The following is a 22,435-nucleotide window of genomic DNA, read 5'->3' as shown; positions in this document are numbered from 1 at the left end:
AGAGGACCTGAATAGACATTTTTCCAAAGAAAGACATAAAGATGGCCAACAGACACATGAAAATATGCTCAATATCACTAATCATCAGGAAAATACAAATCAAAACCACAATAAGATATCATTTTATACCTGTCAGAATGGGTAAAAGCACAAGAAATAACAAGAAGTAACAAGTGTTGGAAAGAATATGGAGAAAAAGGAAACCTCATACACTGTTGGTGGGAATGTAAATTAGTGCAGTCATCTTAGAGAACGGTATGGAGGTTCTTCCAAATTTTAAAAATATAAATATCATATGATCCAATAACTCCACTTCTAGGCATTTACCTAAAAAAACAAAAACACTAATTTTAAAAGATATATGCACCTCTATGTTTATTGCAGCATTATTTACAAAAGTCAACTTAAATGTCCATTGATACATGAATGGATAAGGAAGAGGTGATATCTAGGTAGACAGATAGATAGATAGGCAGACAGATAGAAAGAAACATTCCACAGCCATGAAAAATGAGATTATGCCTTTTGCAACAACATGGATGGTCCCAAAGGATATTGTGCTAAGAGATATAAGTTACACAGAGAAAGACAAATACCATATGATTTCACTCATATGTGGAATCTAAATAATAATAATAAATAATAATAATAAACAAACAAAGCAGAATTAGACCTATAAATACAGAGAACAAACTAATGCTTGCCAGAGGGGAGAGGTGTAAGGGTATGAGCAAACTGTGTGAAAGAGAGTGGGATATACAAGCTGCCAGTTGTGGAATGAATAAGCCACCGGAATAAAAGGCACCACAAAAGGAATATCATCAATGATATTGTAATAGTGTTATAAGGTGACAGATGGTAGCTACACTTGTGGTAAGCACAGTATAACATATAAACTTGTAGAATCACTATGTTGAACACCTGAAACAACTGTAGCATTGTGTGGCAGCTATACTCAAACAATTAAATAAGGAAAATAAATAAATAAATTATATATATATATATATATATATATACACACACACACACACACACACATATATATATATATATATATATATATATATATATATATATGACTTTTATGTGTATATATAAAAGACTGAAAACATGAAATATGAGGATCTACGGGACCCAGGTATCTCAAACATTATTGATGTAAATATAAAGCGGCACAATCATTTTGGGAAAAATTACATGCAACTACACTATGACTCAGAAATTCTATTCCTAAGTATTTATCCAAGAGAAATGAATACATGTATCAACAAAATCACTTGTGTAAGAATGCTCATAGCAGGTTCATTCATAATAGACAAAGTTGTAAACAATCCACACAACTATCTACAAGACAATGAATAAACAAACTTATAATGTAGTTATACAATGATATATTAGCTACCATTTAACAATATCAACTACTGGGGTACCGGGGTGGCTCAGTCAGTTAAGCATCCAAGTTCAGCTCAGGTCATGATCTCATGGTTCGTGGGTTCGAGCCCCGCAGCAGGCTCTGGGCTGACAACTCAGAGCCTGGAACCTGCTTGGGATTCTGTGTCTCCCTCTCTCTCTGCCTCTCCCCCACTAATGCTCTCTCTGTCTCTCAAAAATAAGTAAATGTTAAAAAATGTCTAATAAAATTAAAAAATAATCAAAAATAATATCAGCTACTTAAAATATGCAATAATGTAGCTGAATCTCCAAGACTTTTCAGAGGAAAAAGAGCCATACACAGAAGTATACATCTGCTTTATTGTTTTTATGTGAAGTTGCAGAACAGGCAAAACTAAGTTATGGTGAAATAAATCAGAATATTGGTTGCTTTAGGAGAGGGAAGAATATGATTTGATTGGAATAGAATATAAAGGAAATTTTCTGGGTGATGATAACATCTATATCCTGATAGGGGTATAGGTTACCTGGATGGTTGCATTTGTACAAACTCATTGAACAGTAACACCTAATATCTGTCTGTGTATTTCAGTGTAGGCCAATCATATTTCAATAAACATTTTTATGGAATTCACTTCTATAAGATATTTGATAATGTCTTCTGAACAAAATTGAGATATGTATACTATGTTGCTCTGGTCAGGTGGGTTTGTAGCTAATTAAACTTAAACATATTAAATAAGTAATTGGGGTCCAACTGAAGAAAGGGTTGTAATGATTTACTCAATAATCCTGTTCTAATTATGTTTTCTCCATATTTTAACAGTGTTTTAAATTAATACATAGAATACTACCTACAGATGAGAAATTTGGCTTGTGTGTTAGATGATACAGTTGAAACAGAAAAGATTATGTAACTGAAATAAACACAGCGATGTTTTAGAGATTAAACCTTGAATTTATAGGAAAAAGAAATAATCACCTGAGTAAAGGTTGGTAGGATTGTGACTTCATGCTATGCATTTGATAAAGGATATTTAATTAGCTATGTATTACAAGGAAACAAATTCTATACATTGAATGATTAAATATTTGATCCATGAGACAAAAAAAAAAAAAAAAAAAAGGAAAAGACTACTTTACCATAAAATAAGATCCTGGTAGTTAGAAGTGTCTGGAGATGTTATGAAAGAGTTTTGTACGTTGAGAGACTGGACAAATATCTGGGTTCCTTCAGTTTTTTTACTCTTCAGTGATTCTAAAAACGTGGTTTTATTACTAATGAGTACAATTTGTGAATAACATATTCCAAGCCAGTGAAGCCATCATACCTTTCCTTTTAAGAATATAATCTGTGACAACAGCACTTATTTGGAATCCATCAGAAGATATTAATGTAATGGAAAGAATTAATCTATCAGTATATTGTTATTTATTTTGAACAAGTGTGCATGAAAATATGTGTATTTGTGAGGCATACAGTGGAGAAAAGGAAAAATGGCCCATAAATTTTGCATGTTCGAGAAGGAGAAGGCAGAAACAGTAGTGAGGAAGTTGTCTTCCACCTCTGAAAAGCCTGAGGATAAAGCAGATGACTTATCTATCTGCCAGATATCATTTGATGATATAATCATTTGATGATAAAGTCACATCCACCTTTCAAAGTTATCCCTTTTTCAATAGTGGCTAAAAGCCTAGAAGCCACATTTCTTGGATAATCCTGAGAAATTTATTAGATATTTGCAAGGTGCAGGAAAAGGAGAATCTATTTTTTTTTTTCAGTAGCAGCAATGGACAGACACATGGATTCGAGAGATGGCAGATGTGGAATTTTGCTAGCAGCATCCACCTGTCCTTAAAATACCCCACTTAGACTTTGCAGTGAGTTGAGATTATTACATCTCTGCAATTCTTTTCTGAATTTCCTGAGAAAACAGCAATGATTCTAATTCATTCATTCCTCCAGAACTTCCAACAGTTGCATAAGCCTTCTGTTTTCTTTTGCAAACCCTGACTGATTAAACCTAAGACAAGTATTATGGGCTACAGAGTGCTTGATAACTTAGGAATTTTATTTATTTATTTAAGCATTTATTATATGCCAAACACTATGCTATTATATGTAATTGTATACTCAGGAGATTGATCCTTGCCCTCATGATGTTTACATTTAGTGGGAAAAAATGGGCAATTAAAACTGATTTTAAGAGCATCTCAGGTAATTCTAAAGTACAATTTTAAGAACCGCAATAGAAATGTTTATCTTTACACCAAATTTGCTTTTCATCCCCAATTACTCATTTCAATACTCATTACAATAATTCATCCAGGCATTCAAGCCATAAAACTAAGAAACATTCTGGATTCTTCTTTCACTCCTTATTCTAATTACATATATGATAGGTTTTGTGTCTTAACTAGGACCTGTAAATGTTTCTTCCTCTCCATCCCATTGTACTTGAATTATGTTGATAAAAAAATCAAGATATTTGGAACCACATGAACCTTAATTTAAATCCTGGTCATGCCATTTGCTGACTATGAGAAATAAAACATACTATATAATTTCTGTAGGTCATAAAAATAGTAGTGCATAATAGGGATTTTTTAATGATTAAAGATAACACTCACAAAGCATCTAGTCCAGTGTCTGCGTGATTAGTGGGTGCCTCTTCCTCTACTCATGTCCCACCCATTTATTTCATTTGTAATTGCAAGTTGTGTGGACCACTTCAACAGAAGTAACATCCTAACTGACCTTTCTATTGTCTTCTGATACCTAAATCTCTTTTCCTTAATGATTCCAGGGTCACCATTGCAAAATACAAATTTAATTGTATTCCTCTCCTGCTTAATGGTTTTCAATGTTTCCTTAAAATTTATAGGATAGAGTTCAACCTATTTAAAATACTCAAAAATTTACTTTTTATCACCTGACACCTACTTATTTTTTAAGTCTTCTGTGCCATTCCTTGTACATACCACCATCTCAGCCAAGTCAAAATCTTATTTTCATAAAGGAGGAAATAATATGACGTAACAGAAATCTCAGTAAATGTGTATTAAATTCTAGCTTCTCTACTTATGTCATCTTGGGCAAAATCACTTGGATAATCTGTGTTTTCCTTTTCTCATCTATACAAGGAAGACAGTAGTATTCATTTCAGTTGTTATTAAGTTTAAATTAAGATGAACAATATTTGGTGGTCTCATTATGTTGTGACAGTGATTTTTATTTATCAACGTGCAGCAATGTTCGAGGGGCTGAACACTACATGATTTTCATCCCAAGTAAGAAACTATGATCCATTTGCTCAATGGCTGCACAATTTGAAGAGTGAGATTTAGAAGGGACATCTGAATATTAGTAAATATGGTGAGTTCACAGGAAAACTTAATAGCCTGCTATATTTGCTTGCTTGTTACTCAACAACAGACACATGTGCCTTAATGTATTCGGTAAGTACTGAATATAAACACCAAAGCCAAGTGAGCCTCTCTTTGGCTAAAATCTCCTTTAAAAACTTTCTACTTTGGTGGATCACATCTATGAAACATAAATATCTAAAACCTGGTTTGGAATCTGTGATTTACTGTTGCAAAAGAAGCTCAAACTTTAGTTTGATGAGTGTTCAAAAGATCAGGCTTAATAAAAGTTCATCAGTGATACAGAGAAATCATTTTGAATCTCAATCAAAGGGTTTTTGGTAAGTCTTTTAGAGGAGCAAGAGTTCCAGAGATAGACTTGATAAGCTAACAAAGTTAAATCTTCTAGAGGATTTAGAAAGGGATTTAGTGAGTCAATCTCATCACTTTTGTGCTCTACCTGTGGTTGCCAAGGTAACAAGAAACTTGGGCTTCCCAGATTGTTTCTTTCCCTAACCTGGCAGCAGAAATAACAGTTATTAGACAACTGACTGTCTGCCAGTGTGTCCACATAAGTTTCTAGATGCTACTTAACTTCTATTATGTTTTCTCCCAAACATGTGCTTGTTAAATAAATCACCTGCTGCTTTCCCATTTAAAAAATCTCTATCTCTAAATTTTACCAGGATTTATTTGTGGTTTACTTTATCACTGGCTATTGTTTGTGACATCAAATAAATGTTGAAATATACTCTAGTTTTTTCAGAGAAGAAAACCTGCCCCTACAGAGAACAAACAAATGGGTCAACATAACATAATGCCCTAAGATAAAATATTTATTTGTTCACTTATTCATTCAATATTTAATGAGGCACCCTTGTGCCAAGCCTTAGTAGAGCATCTGGAAACAAACAAACAAGAATAAGATGTAAACATAAAACATTATCTTGGCCTCATGAACTTCAGTTTAGTGAAGTAGATCAACATTTAAAAGTATCTGTTAAAAGCTGCTATTTTAAAAAATCCTCCTACTCTTTTACTTTTATTTCCCCCATGTTAAAACTACCAATGCGCTTTCCATTTGAAAAGCATCTCTATCTCTGAAAAGAGGCCAGGGTGGGAATCAAGAGAGAGAGAGAGAAGGTAAAGTTATTTGCTATAAAAGAGTGACTTTACGCTGGGGTGCCTGGATGGCTCAGTTGGTTGAGCATCTGCCTCTTGATTTTGGCTCAAGTCCTAATCTCGCAGTCATGATCTCAGTGGTTGTGAGCTGGAACCCTGCATTGGGCTAGACATGGAGCCTGCTTGGGATTCTCTCTTGGCCCATCCCTGCTCACTTGTGCTCTCTTTCTCTCTCTCAAAATAAATAAATATTAAGAAAAAAAGAAAAAGAGTGATTTTAGCCTATAAGGAAAAAGTGTAGAGTTAATCTTGGTATTTCTAAGGTGGTTGTTTCAAGCTCACCCAAAAATAAATAACACCAGGAAATTGGTAGAGGAGACATTATCAAAAACAATAAAAATATTTTAGGCTATATTATCCCTTTTTTGCATCTCTTCCGAACCTAAAAGGGTTGTAATCAATATGGGCAAGAAATAAGTAACCAGATCTCAATGTTAATACTAAATTGATAATAATAGCTATCATTTTTGAAGTACATACTGTGTAAATCTAGTATCTATATCTAAATGTATGAGACAGAATGGGTTATAACAATGAGGAAAATAGCTATATTTATTAAACAACCATATGATCATTTGAATAGATGCCAAAAAAAAACAGTTGAAAAAAATCCAACATCCATTTATAATACAGATTGTCAGCAAACTAGGAATTAAAGGGAACTCTTCAATGTGATGACAGCATTATGTTAATAATTTAGTATATCTATTTCTTTTTGTGTGAATCTTGGTAGTTTGTCCTCCAAAGAATTTGTCCATTTCATTTACATTGTAAAATGTATTGACATAAAGTTACTCAAAATATTTCCATATTATAATCTCAATGTTTGCAGGATCTATGATAATGCCAACTTTTTTATGTGTGGTATTTGTAATTTGGATCTCCCCTCCCTCTGTCTCTCCCTTTCTTTCTCTACAAAGTGTTCACAAAAGAGACTCAAGAAGAGTTTAATCACTACAACCTATGGCTACCACTACGATACTTTGGACAAGAAAGCAAGAAGACTTACCACATTGGCAGGGAAACTGATCAGTTAGAGGAAATAATGTCACTAATTTTCTTCTTCTTCTTCTTTTTAAATAATTTGAGACTTACAGAAAAGTTGCAAAAACAAAACAGACAATTCCCATGTATCATACACCCATCTTCCCCAAGGTTAACCATATAATCATGGTACTATAACTATCATGTTCTGTTTTTTATCCACAGAAACTTATGATACCAAATTTTCCACACTAAGCAATTCTCCAGTTCTCTGAAGACATCAGTTGGATGCCCTATAATTAATTCAATTCTGACACTACCTGGAGTTAGCACAGACACCACAGGTTAAGCATTCAGTCCACAGACTGCCACCAACTTCAAATATGAATCATGAGTAATGGGTTCCCAGATTACCTACACTTCTATCTGACTCGACAAATTGGGGTTACCATGATTCCTCCTCAGATTTGATCATTTTCTGTAATGGCTCATAAAAATCAGGGAAATGCTTTACTTATTATTACTTGTTTATTATAAAGGAAATTATAAAGTATACTAATGAATAGCCAGATGAAAAAGTACATAGGTGAAGTCCAGAGGATTCTAAGCAGGAATTTCTATCTTGTGGCATTTAGGATGCACCACCCTCTCAGTGCAAGGATGCAGTTCACTGACCTGAAAAGTCTTCAAATCCTATTGTTTTTCATGGAATTCCATTATGTAGGTGTGACTGATTAAACATTGGCCATTGGCGAGTGACTCAATCTCAAGCACCTCTCCCCTCCCTGGAAGTCAGGGTTAGAGCTGAAAATTTCAACCCTCTAATCACATGGTTGGTTCCTGGGGCAACCAGCTCCCATCCTGATGTTCTTTAGGCATCCACTAAGAGACACCTAATTAGCATGAATCAGGTATGGTTGGAAGGGATTGAATATGTGTGTGTATATACACAATATAAATGATGTTTCTTTCATACCTATCACTTAGAAAATTAGAAAGGCTATAGGAGCTCTGTGCGAGGTACCAGAAAAAAAAGACCAAATATGTATTTCTTATATCACCCTATCACAGGTGCATTTATCAAAACTAAAACACCAACATAGGTATAATACTAATGATTAAACTATAAGCTTTATTTGGAATTCTCCAACACCATGTGCTGTATAGTTCATCCCATTAGCCTTACTTTTCTGTTTGACCTCACAAAGAGGTCCATAGGAACCATGGAGGATCTTTCATTCAAAGCTGTGTGAAATAAGCATAAGGCATGTATTTGGCATCAATGAAGATGTGCTACTCAGATCTCCTAAAGGGGAAGTATAATTGTTCAATGGCCTTAGTTGCTATTCACTGAAGTTACCACTGCATTGTTCATGCTGTCATTCTACCTGTGAGATGTTCTTATGGAAGGACAAAACATGGTGGGAATACTAAGGCAGGTCCATGATGAGAGTTCCACATTTAGAACTCTCTTGGCAGGTGGTTTGGCCAACTGACAGGCCAGTTGGCCTTCCTGAAACTTTCTTCAAAGTGTTCTGCAAACTGAGATTGCCCGTCCAACTCTCTTTCCTTAATTCTCACACAAAAGTCAGATTTTCAGGACAGTTTGATGCCTCTCCTGTCTCTTCTGGATCCTTTCTATTTTGTTTTTTTTTTTTTTTCCTTAGATGCAGTGAATCTCTTGGATGCCAAATCTTATCTTGAGATCTGTCTATAGGAGGCACAGAAATAATATAAATGTATATTCCACTTTTGGGGATGAAGTCTGTTTTTTAAATGTCAATTAAGTCAAGTTAGTTTATTAAATTGTATAGGCCTCACTGATTTTCTATTTGTTCTGTAGATCACTAAGAGAGGAATATTAAAGTCTCTTAATTAAGATTGTGGATTTGCCTATTCTTTTGGCTACATTCCGTTTCTACATTTTAAAGCTCAACTGTTAGGTCTATACTCATTTAGTATTCTTATGTCTTTTAGGGGGATTAACCCCATTTATCATTAGGTAATGTCTCCTTTTATCTCTGATGCTATTCTTTGTATTGAAATCTACATTGTCTGATAATATAATCATTCTATTTTTCTTTTAGTTAGTGTTTGCGTAGCTTTTTTGTCCTATTACTTTTGATTTATCAACATCTTTATATTTGTAGTGAATTTTTTCATGGGTAGAATAAAAAAAACATGACCATACTATATGCCATCTGATAACCTCTATCTTTTAATTAAAATTATTGGACCTTTTATTTTTACTGTAATTATTTATAGTTTTAGATTTAAATCTACTACCTTATTGCATGTTTCCTATTTATTCCATCTACTTTTTTTATTTTTTTCTTTTACTACCTGCTTTCAATATGATTATTTTCTAAAATTCTATTTATCTTCACTTCTATCAGATAAGCTTTTTTTAATTTTTAGAGCTTGCCTTAAAGTTTACAACATACATATTTAATTTATTGCATCTACCTGAATTTTTATATTATACAGGCTTTCATCAGGATTGGCTCAGTATGAATAGTATTGAGTGTGCAAATTTAGGTTACAAATTTTATGGAGCAGGGGAAGGGCTATTCTGAGCAGGTACTGATCACAAAAACAAAACTGATAAAATATTTGATTGATTAAAGTACAACGAAAATTAAGACATATCTCTATAAATTTTATATTATTTATGCTTTTAAACAGGACCACTTGCTTTTTGCACCCATTGATGTGATTTCTTTAATTGCTCAATGTATATAAAATGATTATTTTGTCTTTAATTAGTTAGCTTTTATAGCTGGTTTGAATATTGGATATATATAGTTCTCTATTATTAAAGGAATTTTATTTTGCTATTCTTTCTTTTTTATTTTTTATGTTTATTTATTTTTAAGAGAGAGAGAAACAGAGCATGAGTGGGGGAGGGACAGAGAGAGAGGGAGACACAGAATCCACAGCAGGCTCCAGGCTCTGAGCTGTCAGCACAGAGCCCATTGCGGGGCTCGAACCCACCAACCATGAGATCATGACCTGAGCTGAAGTCGGACACCTAACCAACTAAGCCACCCAGGTGTCCCAATTTTGCTACTCTTGAATGGTTTTATTTTTCCAACATAATTTTTTGAATCTATCACTTATAGATTTGGAATGTCCTAAAAATTTAGTAAATATCAAGCCTTGTTTTTAGGTCATTCATTTCCAAACATTAACGCGCGCGCGCACACACACACACACACACACACACACACACACACACACATTTTAGAAACCTTCATACCCTGATTGCTACTTCTCAGCCCTTGGCTTCTATACAATTAGTTTTTTTTTTTAATTTTTCTCAACATTTATTTATTTTTGAGAGACAGAGAGAGACAGAGCATGAGCAGGGGAGGGGCAGAGAGCAAGGGAGACCCAGAATCTGAAGCAGGCTCCAGGCTCTGAGCTGTCAACACAGAGCCTGATGCGGGGCTTGAACTCACAAAATGGGAGACTATGACCTTAGCTGAAGTCAGATGCCCAACCAACTGAGCCACCCAGGTGCCCCTATACAATTAGTTTTTCTACTAATTGTAATTTTACTAAAAGTCAGGCTCTTCACTTACCCTTAAAAACAAATCTCACAGACAGACCCATTGGTATTTAATCTGTCTAGAAGAACTTGAGACTAGGGGCAGTATTATCTGTGGTATACACACAGAAGTACAGCCAGAATTAAATTCTCAGTGTTGTCTTCCTTCCCAGAGTGATTGTGCCTTTACTAAGTAAGCATGATAATGTTCTCTGCTTTCCTGCTTACTGATGGGGCTCAACATGAGCACCCTTTGATGGCTTTTAAACAATTTACTTTCCAGAAAGATAATAATCAGCCAATATTTTGACAATAGTGCTGGAAAACAACCAGTTTCCTCTCTGAGTAAGAAGACCTTTTCAGATGTCTTGAATAAAGTTCACACTAGGATCATGTTTTCTCTCTGATGTCTCTAATTGGTCTCTTATCAGGGAAAGGAAAGCTTGCCACAGTATATTTTTTAACCTTATGAATTTCCTATTCAGACTCTTTACACATCCATCAATTTAGTCATTAGAAAGAAACCATAGGAAGTAAAAATAATTCTAATTATATAGAAAACTATTTCTATAATTATACTAGAAAATAATTCAAATTATAAAATAATTCTACAGAGATGATAATTTCTATAGAAAATGAAAATAACTTGGAATCAGAAGACCCAGGTTTATTTATTAGGTTTTCGATCCCAAATAAATTCCTAAATTTCTCTGTGTTGATTTTTTAATCAATAAAATGGAAAGAAAATGTCTTATTTGCCTAGTCCATGGAAATGTTATGAATATCAAATGAAAGAATGTGCATGAAAGTACCAGAATACCCTCCATATTGCTTCAAAGAGGAAAAGTCTCCATGATAAAGGACTGTCCCTTTAGTAAAGGATATGAATAGATGTGTATCTCCCTGTAAGAAACTCCTAACATGTTGTCAGGGGCCATGGGTGACAAATTAAAATCACAGACTTTTTCATGATTACAGATTACTGATTGCTGTTGATGTATGTCAGCAAGATCTTGAAATGCTTTTACCAAAAGTGATGACCTGAGGAAAAAGTATGTCAATGTACAATCTGGATAATTATTTTTTTAAATGACTTATTAAAAAGTAATATAAAAAAGTGATCCATGTTAATATATTGACAGAAATCATAGGTACTAAATGACCTCCAAATACTTTTGCCTTGTTAACATCATTGAATCATGCATTTATTTGTTCAGCAAATAATATTTGAACACTGTTCCAAGTGTACTGGATGGTAATGATACAATGGTGAATAAGATAAGTACAGTTCCCCACTATCATGTGATTAACACTCTAACAGGGAATTAATCATTAACTGGGTAATTATACATGTAGGGATTGCTATAAAGGACATAATGCAGCAGGCTAAGAAGATCAAAATGGAAAGACTTAATTTTGTGAGATTAGGGAATGCTAAAGCCCAAACAGTTTGTAATAGTTACATGCATGAAGATTAAGAAATAGTAAATATTTTCTAGAAGAGAGGTAAAGAACTGAAATTGTCAACTTAGCTAACTGAGCCAGCCAGTCTAGACTTTAGGAAAATAAAGACTGATGCATAGGTTTGTTAGAAACGGAGCTACCCAAGGTGATGTCTATTTTTGATGCTGCTATCCTCTGCATTTTCACCCATAACAAGGAGATTTTGAGGATTTTATTCCTGACTGATCAGAAGCACAATCCTTTTATCTGGATTCTCCCTGTTAGTTAGTTAGTTAGTTAGTTAGTTAGTTAGTTAGTTAGTTAGCTAGTTAGCTAGTTATCTTCAGGAATGAGCCATCAACACCACGATCTATGGCAAGAATCTAAAAAAAGGCTTTCCACATTCCGAGAATAAAGGCAACGGCCTAGGAATCTATCCATACATCCTCAAAATATATACAGATCAACAAGGAGACAATAAGAAAATTCTCACTAGAGGCAATCCACATCCAATGACTGGCTGACACGGCAATAGAAAGGCCTCAACTTGGGAAAACTCTGTAAGGCCTTCCCCAGCTTTAGAGTTCCTTGTAGGATGAACTGGCATCTTAGATGAGACTGCTTCACAGCCCAACTTCTCCCTCTATTAAATGCTGTTTTTTTTTGTCTTCCATTTCAGAAGTAGTTAACCCAAGTACTCCCTCATAACCTCCTGTAGGATATCTCTCTGCTGTGGACTGAATTGTGTCCACCCCCTGCCCAAAATATACATACATTTAAGCCCTAATTCTCAATGTGACTGTATCTGAAGAGAGAGCTTTTAGGAGGTATTTGAAGTTATATGAAGGCATAAAAGTGGGGTCCTAATCTAATACAATTAGTGGCCTATAAGAAGAGAAAGAGTGAAATCTCTTTTCTGTTTCCATGTGTACTCACAGAGGAATGGTCACATGAACACACAGTGAGAAGAAGATGGACATAAGCAAGTGAGGGAGAGAGCCCTCACAACAACCTGACCATGTTGGCACTCTGATCTCAGACTTCCAGCCTCCAGAATTGTGAAAAAATAAATTTCTGTTGCTTAAGCCACTCAATCTATGGTATTTTGTTATGGCAGCCTAAGCTGACAAATACACTTCACCTTAGCATCTGTTTCCCAAGAAACCCAACCTCTGACAATGACTCTTTGTACCACAACTAACTGTGCAATCAGGACAATTCCTCAGCCTCAAATGAAAATGAGAGAACCCGATGAAACAAATTATATACATAAAGATTCCAATACACTCAAAGTGCTTTCTGAGTTGAAACTCAAGCTTTTATTTAGAAAGTATCTTCTCAGCCTGAATTACTCTAAGATAATAGCCTGGTGTGCACAAAGCTATTCATCATATTCATGAACTGGAGAGGCTGCTATTGGTCCCCGAGTTTCTGGCAGGTGGAAATGGAGAGATTGTCATTTCTAGTACGTCATGTCCCCAGTGATGCTGAATCACTTGAAATTCCAAACACCTGCATTGTCCCCCCTAAGGCTTCTTACTATCAGAATGCAAGACACTGCAGAGCTGTGAGACAGGCGATAAGAAGAGCCCACTGAGCCAAGAAAACAACAAATAACTTTGTAGAAACCTCTGGAAATTTAGCATTTCCAATCAAAAGCTTGTCTGCCTGGAGCAGAACTAAATCCTGCGCTCCAAATAATTAGGGGTGAATGAAGTTTTTATGGGAATGCAGGAGACCCTGAATCTTACCTTGAAATTCACTCTTTCATCTAAGATTTCTGAGGCAGATTTACACAAAAAATAAATACAAAGAGAAATAAAGTAGGCTTCATCATTAAAGACTGGCCAGCACCTGACACTGCAATAAGGACTCTATGGTCCTTGGTAGATTAAATTAACCCAGTTGAGACTGGACTGGCCCCAACCTCAGATTTTAGGATTGTGATTTTCTTTAGCTAGAAGCAATGATGAAAGGAATAAGAGAGATGCACAAAACATGAGCACACTTGCTTCTACACTTCTCATGCTGCTGCCTCTATTTGGAAAGCCTTTTTTGGAAAGCTCCACCCATGCCCTCCAGAAATATTCCTGGCCCTTTAAAATATTCTTGAGTGAAGATACCCTGATTTATAAATGCAGAGTAAGTTACTCCTTACTTTGTGCCTTCCATTTTCGATAGGTCCTTGTTGCATATTTTAGCTTCTTTAACATTATTTATTGGGTTTTTGAATTCACTAAAGAATGAATTTCTTAGAGACAGAGACCAAATCTTGCTCATCTGTCAGATGAGTCTAACATAGGACCTGACAAACAATAGGTGTTTTATAACCAGGTACCTGAAAATATCACACATCATTTGGCCTTAACCTTTCTTTCAGCCTCAAATTCCACTAAACCCACATTGCCCTGCAATGTACCCATAATATACCACTCACTGACCTGTAAACATGCCATTTACAGGCACACCCTTCTGCTTTAACCCACACTGTTCCCTTTGCCTGAATGTTCTCCAATCATTTCAAACAATGTAAATCTTCATCTTCCTCTGAGGTCTTATTTAAATACCACTTCTTCCACACAGTCTCCTCTTTACTTTCCCATCATCTCTCACTGATCCCTTTCTTTGCACATGCTTCATCTTCTCTATGCACTGGTCTCCATCCTTTATGAGGGCAATAAACTCTTTGAAGGTGGGAGATAGGTTGTACTCCCTTTTCTGTCCAAGGGCACTCAGACAGATGTATGGATCCCTGCTTCTGACCCTACTAAACCTACTCCATTCTTTGTATTTTATTTTTTTTAATTTTTTAATGTTTATTTATTTTCTGAAAGAAAAAGACAGAGCACGAACATGGGAAGGGCAGAGAGAGAGGGAGACACAGAATCTGAGGCAGGCTCCAGGCTCTGAGCTGTTAGCACAGAGCCTGATGTGGGGCTTGAAGTCACGAGTCGTGACATCTTGACCTAATCTGAAGTCAGACGCTCCAACCAACTGAGGCACTCAGGCACCCCAGCCTTTGTATATTCTAAGCTGCAAATCTGGGAAACATCTTAAACTTCTTCTTATCAGTTACCATTCTCTGTATTTCTTGAATTCATTGTCACTTTTCACTATCACTACCCTAGCTCAATGCCTTCCCATATTCTCTTTACCTAGAGGTCTCTATTTGCTTTCAATCATCTCTTTGCCTGTAGCTTCACCCACTCCCACCAAAGATCTTTCTTCCTACTATAGACTCTTAGAAACCTGAAGGTAAAGACTGTATCTTATTTTGTCTTTCCTTTTTGTTAAACAAACACTTCCAAGGATCTGGTGTGGGTTAGACTCTGTTCTAGTTTTGAAGACAGAAATGCAGGTGAGACTCTACCTGTGGTATGCTTTGACATATTGCAAAATTTTCAGAAATATTTATGGAAAGAATTAATGAAAAAAGTGATTTTTAAGTGTATGGAACATAATCTTTCTCCTTAAAACTCTTCTGTGGCCCACATTTATTTGCTTAATTGATTTTTCAACAGTTACCAAAACAATTTAATGAGAAATGAAAAGTCTTCAAGAAATCATCCTAAATAAACTAGATATAAATATTTTTTTAATTAACCCTTATCGGCACATGCACCCCAATGTTTATAGCGGCACTATTGACAATAGCCCAAGTATGGAAAGAGCCCAAATGTCCATTGATGAATGGATGATAAAGAAGATGTGGTACATATATGCAATGGAATATTACTTGACAATCAAAAAAGAATGAAATCTTGGGGCGCCTGGGTGGCGCAGTCGGTTAAGCGTCCGACTTCAGCCAGGTCACGATCTCGCGGTCCGTGAGTTCGAGCCCCGCGTCAGGCTCTGGGCTGATGGCTCGGAGCCTGGAGCCTGTTTCCGATTCTGTGTCTCCCTCTCTCTCTGCCCCTCCCCCGTTCATGCTCTGTCTCTCTCTGTCCCAAAAATAAATAAAAAACGTTGAAAAAAAAAAATTAAAAAAAAAAAAAAAAAAAAAAGAATGAAATCTTGCCATTTACAAGAATGTGGATGGAACTAAAGTATACTGTGATAAGCAAAATAAATCAGAGAAAGATGAATACCATATGACTTCACTCAGATGGGGAATTTAAGATACAAAACAGATGAACATAAAGAAAGGGAAGCAAAAATAATATAAAAATAGGGAGGGAGACAAATCATAAGAGACTCTTAAATACAGAGAACAAACTGAGGGCTGCTGGAGAGGGGTGTTGGTGAGGGGTAGGTTAAATGGGCGAGGGACATTAAGGAGGACATTTGTTGGGATGAGCACTGGGTGTTATATGTAAGTGATGAATCACTGAATTCTACTCCTGAAATCATTAGTGCACTATATGTTAAATAATTTGGATGTAAATTTAGAAAAATAATAAAGATAATAATTTAAAAAATTGACCCTTGTCTTATACCATGCACAAAAAAAGTAACTCAAAATGGATCATAGTCCTAAATGCAAAACCAAAAATAATATAACTTCTAGAAGAAAACAGGGTAGACGGTCTTTGTGATTTTGGAATAGACAAAGGTTTGTCAGATATAACACAAATAGTACAAACCAAAAAGAAAAAAAAAAAACAAAAAAACTAGACTTTTGCACTTCAAAACATCATAAAGAAGGTGAAACCATAAGCCACACACTAGTGAAATATTGACAACACATATATAAAAGAAGGAACTTATATTCAGAACACATCAAGAACACTTATAACACTGTGTGTCAACTATACTTCAATTTAAAAGAGTTAAAAAGTTAAAAGTAAAACAATTAAAAGATAAAAAGTTATGACACATATTCTATCACTATGTATTGACTTAGAAATAAAAACATGTCTATCTAGACTAATACATGAATGTTCATAGCAGCTTTATTAAATAATTTATAAAATAAATTTAAATGATGTATTTATTAAGTAGCCAAAAACTGGAAATAGCACAAATATCTATCAAAGGTAAATAAATAACTGTGATATATTTATATACTGCCATGGAATAGTACTCAGCAATAAAAATGAATGACTTACAGAAACTTGCAACAAACAGATGAACCTCAAAACCATTATGTTGAGTGAAAGAAGCCAAGTACAAATGGGTACATACTATATGGATCTATTTGTATCACATTCTAGAAAATGGAAACTAGTGTAAGCTATAGAAAGCAAATCAGTGGTTGCCTGGGACAGAGTGGGTAAGAGACAGATTACTTACATTTTCTATCAAACATTTTCTATTACTCCAGTAGTTTTCTCTTGCCCTAATAGAATATATTTGCTTTCTTGATTGTGGTAATGGTTTCACTGGTGTATTGATACGTCAAAATTCATCAAATTGTCCACTTTATACACGTGAACTTTATTGCACTTTTATGGTACTTTAAACATACCTCAACAAAATTAGGAAAAATCTCCATTGGTTCTCGTAAGTTAGGTCCTTGGCTCACTCTGGCTTTATCTCCAGGCACTTCCCCCACATATTCATTTTATGTTCTAGCAGGATTGAACAGCATCTCATCCATTAAATACCACCTTCTTTATTACTTGTTAGACCCATGCTTTTTCATATGGTGTCTCCATTGAGGATAGTAAATTCATTCTCCTGTTCACCTGGAAAATTAACTATTCATCTCTCAAAACTCGTTCACAGCCTGACATACAAGTTGGGGTTCAATAAATAATTTATCAAGTATGTGAATGGGCTCAAGTATGACCTTGTATAGGAAGCCAGCTCTGGCCCTCTGCGTGTATCCCCTGGAGTCATATACTCTTACAATTATTCACAAGTACCACTTCTATTCCCTGTATCTGTTGTCATCCTCTATTGTTTTATGTGGGGTTCTAAGACTACTTCCCTACATGTAAACTCCCTGTGGACTTTGGTAGAATTCTAAGATAGCTTTCAAGATTCCTGTCCTATATGTACACAAACCTTCTCCCAGTTATTCAATCAAATGCTAACCTAGGTGTTGCTATGAAAGGAGTTTCACAAATGTAATTAAGGTCCCAAATCAACTGACTTTAAGATAGGGAAATCATCTAAGCGGTCCTGACCAAATCATATGAATCGTTTTAAAGCTAAAAGTTTACTCCAGGTGAAATCATAGATTCAAACATGGGAAGGATTCAATGCACCATTGCCAGCTTGAAGATGGAGGGCACCAGGAGAGAAATAGGAGAGGCCTCTAAGTACTGAGCAGAGCCCCTAACTGATAACAAGCAAGGAAGCTGAGAAATCAGTTCTACAAGCCCAAGGAACTAAAATCAGCCAACAACCTGAATGAGCTTGAAAGTGGATGTATTCCTGGGCCTCCAGATAAGTAATCAGAATGTCCAACACTTTCATTTTCAGTCCTGTGATATCCTGAGCAGGGAACCCATTCACACTGTACCAGACTTCTGAAATACAGAACTATTAGCCAATAAACAAATGCATTTGCATTCATTTGTTAGAATGATGCATGAAAGTAATACAGGGACATAAATCACATCCTATTTATGTATCACATGGCTTCCCATGTAATAATATGGGAATAATATGTAATAATATGTTCCTCGGGCATATTTTTTTAAAAGAATGAAAAGAAGAATGAGAAGAAGGGAGAGAGGAATGAAGATAAGCTATACAAAGGAACAAAAGAGAAAGAGAGAAGAAAACATTTTAACTTCCAGAATAGTGGCTTTTTACCTTAGCTATATAGTATCATCCTATGGAGAGCTTCAAAAAATACTAGTGGTTGGGTCCCACCCCTAAGGATTCTGACTTAATTTATCTAGGTGTGGCTTGGGCATTAGAATTTTTTTAAATCTCCACAGATGATCATAATGTGCAGCCAATGTTGATAACCGCTACTATAATCTTTCCTATTTGAATTGACTTCTAGAATATAGTAGCTCAGCCAGAACTTCAGTGGATCAAGACCCCTGTGGAGTCTGGCTGGGTCTTCAATGTCAACCTCTAGAAAACTTGTGGCTCCTATTTGGGTACTATTCCACAATTAGCTCTTCCCAGGATATTACTGGGCCTCACTCCTCACTCATTTCCAGGAGACATTAATTCATCCTTCTCTCCATTCATAGGTTCCTTAGTTTAGGTTTAAATAATAATCCCTTGGTATTTTAATAACTTCTCAGCTTCTTCCACTTTATAGCCTTCTTGGACCCTGTCGATCACATAAATTTTTCTCTGCAGGATTCTCAACTGCAATCCACAGAGAAAACTTTCATAATGCTCTGATTAGAAATGGTGAAAGTCATTATCTGGATACTGCCTTTATCTATCAGCAACACCTAAACATCTTTCTCAGTTAAAAGAATTAATTTAACTTCAAATCAAAATTCTTTGAGGGAGGCATTTATAATGAAAACAAGACTAAAATAATATTCTGAGCTACATTGTGGTTTTTTCCCCTTATTAACTGTATGTGATATCTGACAAGATAGTTAACCACTATTAATGAGTTTATCATCATTAAAATAAAGGAGTCTGTATTTATCTTATAGGGTTGTTATTAGACTCATAGTATGATTATGTAAAGATTTGTTACAACAGCTTAGGGTGTATGTGTGTTTGTGTGAACAAAAATATACAGATTGAAATTCACCCAATCCACTGGAGTACCTATATATTTCAGGCACTCTCATAGGAAATTTTTAGAAAAAAATGTGAAATATTCAACAAATACTTTTCTTGGGGAGAGTAAGAAGAATGGATGAGTAGGACACTCTACATAGCATGAAGATACCATTTATCTATGGGTTACTGATTCTTAGTCCAGCTGGTCTTTCAAAGATACCTGAGAGGGTAAAGGGAAAAGGGCATCCACATAAGTTTTAGACAAATCCCTTTTGGAACATATTCTATGTGTCAGAACCTAGGTAGTTGTCTAAATAAATGATCTAAATAAATATGCAGAGCAACCCCGTGAAACAAGTATTTTTACTCTCATTTTTGCAGATAACAACATTGAAATATAAAGATGAATTTGAACTTGGTCAAGGGCATCCTGGTGGTGAGCCATGGGGCTAAGATTTGAATGGGTTCTTTGCCTTGCCAACAAATAACATACTTGGTTTGAGTTACAAACGTTGCCTTGAGATAACATCAAACTATAAAAAATAAAATCAACCAAGCACTACCCTTAAGGCTGAGAGAGGAAGACAGCAAAATCATACAATGGGGAACCCTCCATTTCAAATATAAAAGCTAGCAGGGGAAGGTACTCACAGCTGGAAATCAATGACAAGGAAAGGACAAAATTGCATGCAGAGGGACATGCCACTTAGGTAGCTAAAAGGAAGACGGAACAGAAAAGCTATTAGGAGAGATGGTAAGTCCTTTTTGGGGGTATTGTACCTGCAATGGTTCTCAAGCTTGAGAATATTCTAAAGGACATGTAAAAACACAGATTGTGGACCCTACTCCCAGAGTTTCTGATTCTGGATCTAGGTGAGGCCAGGGTATTTGCATATCTACCAAATTTTCAGATGCTGATGTTGCTATCTGGACACCACATGTGATAACCACTCTACTAGAAATATACAGCTGTGGCTGACAGGACAAGCAGATCTCTTTGGAGACTCAGGTCACTGATAGATAGATTACAGCAGTGTTTAAGAGTGTTAGTGTGAGCACTGTAGCTAGTCTATCTTATTTCAAAAGATACTCTATTACTTACCAGGTGGCTGATCTTGAGTAATTCACTCAATTAATTTTTCCCTCAGTTTAGATGATAGGGAGAGACAGAATGGAGGGAGGAGATGGATATATGCAGAGCATTGCTTGGCACACAGGAAACCAAGAGATAGCTATCATTATGCATCAGTATGGTAGGGATATGGTATAATGAACATGAGGATGGTCCACCCAAATCCCTCTTCAAAGAGCACTTGTTGCTAAGCTGTGGAGAGTGCTCCCAGCAGACACACTCCAGCTGCCAGTCCCTTCAAAGATTGCCTTGGATGCAGAAAGACACCTTGCCCAAGGTCAAGTACTCCCAGAGACAGCCGCATCCAATGATCGTTGAGACAGATATAAAAACCTAGTCATTTTTGCCCAGTGCAGGACAGTTCTGACCACCACTCTAGTCTAGAGCTTCTTGTGGTGTCAGCTGAAGCTTCTCAGTCTGCTTTGCAGCTTGACCCCTCCCTTTGCTCAATCCTCTTTCCTTCCTTCCCCTTCTCAGGGATTGGGCCCAAGGATTCTCCCATCCAAACATATCATACACTAACCTACATCTCAGAGTCTACTTCCTGGAGAACTCAACATACAACACGTTGAGCCCTTTGAGGCCAAAGTTACAGGATTTGATGGGGGGAGTGCGACTTAAAATCAAAACCCTCAGACCTAATTCTTGGGTTGGTGTGTGACTTCACAAAAACTTCTAATGAATAACTGCATCTTAGTATATGGACTGTTGGCATTTAATCATCAAATCCCTATGAGGTTATTGTGAAGACCAACAGAGATAGGGAAATGAGATTTGCAGATGTTAGGTAACTCTTATCTGCACCTAATGTTAAATAACTTACCATGAATAAAATCTAGGTATGTCTGATTCTGAAGGCTATGCTTTCATACATAATTCTTTCTTGCTCTGGTTTCTCATTAAGGTTAAATACTAGCATCATTTTTTCACAGAGTGAAAGACTTGGGGCTTAGGAAAGCTTTCCTGATTGAAGCAGGTAAAGTTCTGCATAGAAAGCTGCTGTCTCCCAAGTGTTTCTGAGCCCCCAAGAAACTTTGGGAGTCATTGGTGCTAGGTACTCACAAGATTAGGTAGAACTCTCCTTACTGTTAGCTTGAGGTGGGAGGGGACTCTGTGACATTTGACGAGGGCCCAAGATTTGTGAATTTTGTGACTAGCTGTATGTTGCTAATGTAGATTCTAAAATCAGATATGTAGAAGGGATATTCCAAGCACATGTGCACATTTTACTATCCTGTGGGACACTGGTCTCTGACCCCAAATGGGAACTCCTGCATTGTTGAGCTGTAACAGGTACAAGAATGGGGACAAATTCAGCTTACAGTGGGCAGATCTAGGAGGCCCAGATCAAAAGCAAGATTATGGCCTCGTTGGCACTTTACTCCAGGCCAACATTCTAATCTTGGTCCTCTAAATATTACTACTTCAGTCAGTGGTGAGAACAGACAGTGAAAGATAAATCCAAAAACAGAAATTTTCTCCCTAAAACCTAGGGCAGCTGGCCAAATCCTCCTCCTTTTCCCCCAAACTTGACCATAATGGTTTAGTGCCAGCTCAGCCACTTTTTTTCTATTAGGTGTATTGCAGGAAGGTAATATTTCATCATTTCCCCATGTTAAACTCAGAGAAGGCAAGAGAAAAACTGATAAGAGACCCCCCCCAAAAAAAGAATTTCCCCACAGAAAACTGAGTTTTAGTCTCTTTGCTCAGCACACCAAATATTCCCCAACCACCATTCCCTAATAATGTATTTGAACTTGACCTTTCCATATTGGCATTCCTCCTTAGGGAGA

The sequence above is a fragment of the Panthera leo genome, chromosome C1 (genome assembly GCF_018350215.1).
Source record: "Panthera leo isolate Ple1 chromosome C1, P.leo_Ple1_pat1.1, whole genome shotgun sequence".
Taxonomy (NCBI): Eukaryota; Metazoa; Chordata; class Mammalia; order Carnivora; family Felidae; genus Panthera; species Panthera leo.
The sequence above is the reverse complement of the archived record's forward strand: the minus strand, read 5'-3'. Positions refer to the sequence as shown.